Here is a 2,951-nt window from a genome sequence, read left to right on the forward strand (position 1 = left end):
ACTCATTCCCTCTTTTGTAAATTTATCTACCTTTTCAGATTATTCAATTTCATTGACAGTTATTGTTTAGAATATAAATAAATGTGTGTGTAACATGTGTATATATACACACATATATACATACATATATATATATATATATATACATACATACATACATACATAGATATATATGCTATCCCAAGTATTTTAATGAGTTCTTTGCAAGGCATTTAAAAGTTTGTGAGTCAAACTCTATTAGAGAGAGAATACAAAATGCAGGTCGCCATGAAGTTGAGGAATTACCTTGATTTTTGACAGAATCTGAGAGTCCGTTGTTTTCTGATCAATGTTATACTGCTCTTTAATCTTGCATTTCTCTTTTTTTGTCCAAAATCTCTTCTTCAACTGAGTGGATGCCCATCAGTTGGAAAATGACTGAATAAGCTATGGTACATGAATGTAATGGAATATTATTCTTCTATAAGAAATGATCATCAGGAGAAGCCTGGAGAGACTTACAGGAAATGATGTTGAGTGAAATGAGCAGGACCAGGAGATCATTACACATGGCAACAGCTAGACTATAAGTTGATCAATTCTGAGGGACATGGCTCTCATCAACAATGAGGTAATTCAGATTAGTTTCAATGGTCTTGTAATGAAGAGAGTCATCTGCACCCAGAGAGAGGTTAGTGGGAATTGAATGTGTATCACAACATAGTATTTTCACTCTTTTTGCTATTATTTGCTTGTATTTTGTTTTCTTTCTCTTTTTTTTCCCTTTTTGATCTGGTTTTTCTTGTGCAGCATGATATTTGTGGAAATTGTATAGAGGAATTGCACATGTTTAACATATATTGGATTATTTCCTGATTGGGGAAAGAGGTGAGGGGTTTTGTAAGAGTGAATATTGAAAATTATCCACACACACACACACACACACACACACACACACACACACACATATGTTGAAAATAAAAAGCTATAATCAAAAATAAAATAAAATACTTTAATGGAGGAAAAAAGTCTTCTTGGTGTTTAGATTTACAAAGCCTCTTCTTGAAGTGAGCTTCAATAAGATGATTTGGAATTTTTATACCCAAAAGATTAATCCTGGTAGAGATGGCAATGACTAATTTCTGATGAGTCCTTTGAAGAAGAACATAGCTGATGTTGATGGTTGAGGTCCAGTCACAAGCCACTAGCCATCTGCTTCAGGAAAACAATTGGCTTGCCCATATGGTGGCCAGTGAGCATAATCAGAACCTTACCTGGGGTGATGCTAACTCAAAGTCTCCTCCATGTTGACTGAAGAGCTTTTTGTCATGACTTAGCAGCTTTCTAGGCATATTCGCTGTAGGATAATACCTAGTCATTTTGCACATCTTTACTACACGGATTCCTCAATTTTTATCATCAACAACAGGCTTTGAGATAGTAGCAGGCCCCTTCTCTTTCTTTGTCCTTTAAATGTGGGTTTTTGGTACAGCATATTTCCACTTGTACATGGTTTGCCAGGAATACATTACAGGTCTTAATTATTTACTGATTTTTTGGTCCAGGATTGGGTTCTGCCTAAAATGCTTTCAATGCTTTTTCACCACTTTTAAAGCCAATATTTTCCTTTTTGTTCTTCTCTCCTCACTTCCTTTCTCTTTTCTTTTCCTTTGGTTCCTTTTTTTTTGTCTGCCATCTTGAGAGAAAGGAAAGAGCTATCTAATTTTTTAAACACACATTCTGATGATAAGGATCACTGGAACAGTGAATTTAGAGTCAGAGTCAGAGGACCTGGGTTTAAGTACCAGCTCTTCAATCATTGTCCTCTGTAACCTTGGTCAAGTCATTTAACATTGCCAAGCCTTGGTTGGTCTCATCTATAAAATTAGGGGGCTGGACTAGAATGGTTCTAAATCTGTCATCCAGTGATGAATTCTTTATTTAATAGATCATTTATCTGGACTAAAAAGTATATATTTTATCTATACTTACAGCTATACACATCTAACCAAATAATGGAAAGCTGGCTATTATATAATGAGAAACTGCATGAGAAAATATTTATGAGATTAGCATTTCCTTAAGAATAGGGAGAATTTTGTGAAAATATTATTCGTTTCTATAGCATTTTATGGGTTACAAATGCCTTTCCTACAACCACCCTGTGGAGTAGGTAATAAAGATACTATCTTTATTTTTCAGATAGGGAAACTAAGGCTGGTGGATATTAAATGTCTTACTAAAAATCATGTGGATGGTTAAATGGCAGAGGCAGGGTTCAAAGCCAAGTGATTTGGATGAAGCCCAAAGGTCTTTCCACCATTCCATGCTTCTGCTGATAATTTCTCCAGCCCCCTGTTTAATAACCTGCATACAGTGCATTCAAAAAGTTGTCTGAGAGTAGAGGATCTTTCATGCCTTTCTGAGGCCTTATAAGTTTGGACTGGTAGAAGCTTGAGGAGTTCAGGTTGCCTTCTTGACTCAGGGATCCTTACCCTGAGCACAAAATGCTTCTATCATCTTTCTCCCACTTAATCTTCTCTTGGAGGAATCCTGGGAATGCCTGTTTCCTTTGGTGTTTTCCAGCAAAACTCAGGAACTAGGCATAAATTAGCAGTCTGAAAGATGATAGGATTGATATCTAGAAAGGCCATAGAGGTAAGCTAGTGCAACCTTATTTTCCAGATGAGGATGCCCAGGGTCACACATGCCAAGGTCATAGTAGCAGAGTCAGGAAGTGAACTCAGACTTTGTGACTCTGAATGTTGTCTTTCCCCATCCCCACTCCCAATTCACCACACTTCTATTTTGTGAGGGAAAGAATTAGGGCAGACAGTTAGGGTCTGGAGCTGGAGGGCAAAGGATGGGAGGGCGACAGGAGTTTCAGAGAGGACAAGACAGGAAGAGACAGAAGAGGGCAATGAAGAACGATGATTCTCAAAGCTTTGGCTAATTCGTGACTTTTCTCCACT

General features: G+C 37.2%; 1 pseudogene; it reads right to left on the bottom strand.

Annotated features, from left to right (window-relative positions):
• Positions 1–237: 237 nt before the first annotated feature.
• On the bottom strand, positions 238–1,661 carry LOC100927517 (annotated as a pseudogene).
• Between the last annotated feature and the right edge of the window lie 1,290 nt (positions 1,662–2,951).

The sequence above is a fragment of the Sarcophilus harrisii genome, chromosome 4 (assembly GCF_902635505.1).
Source record: "Sarcophilus harrisii chromosome 4, mSarHar1.11, whole genome shotgun sequence".
NCBI classification, from domain to species: domain Eukaryota; kingdom Metazoa; phylum Chordata; class Mammalia; order Dasyuromorphia; family Dasyuridae; genus Sarcophilus; species Sarcophilus harrisii.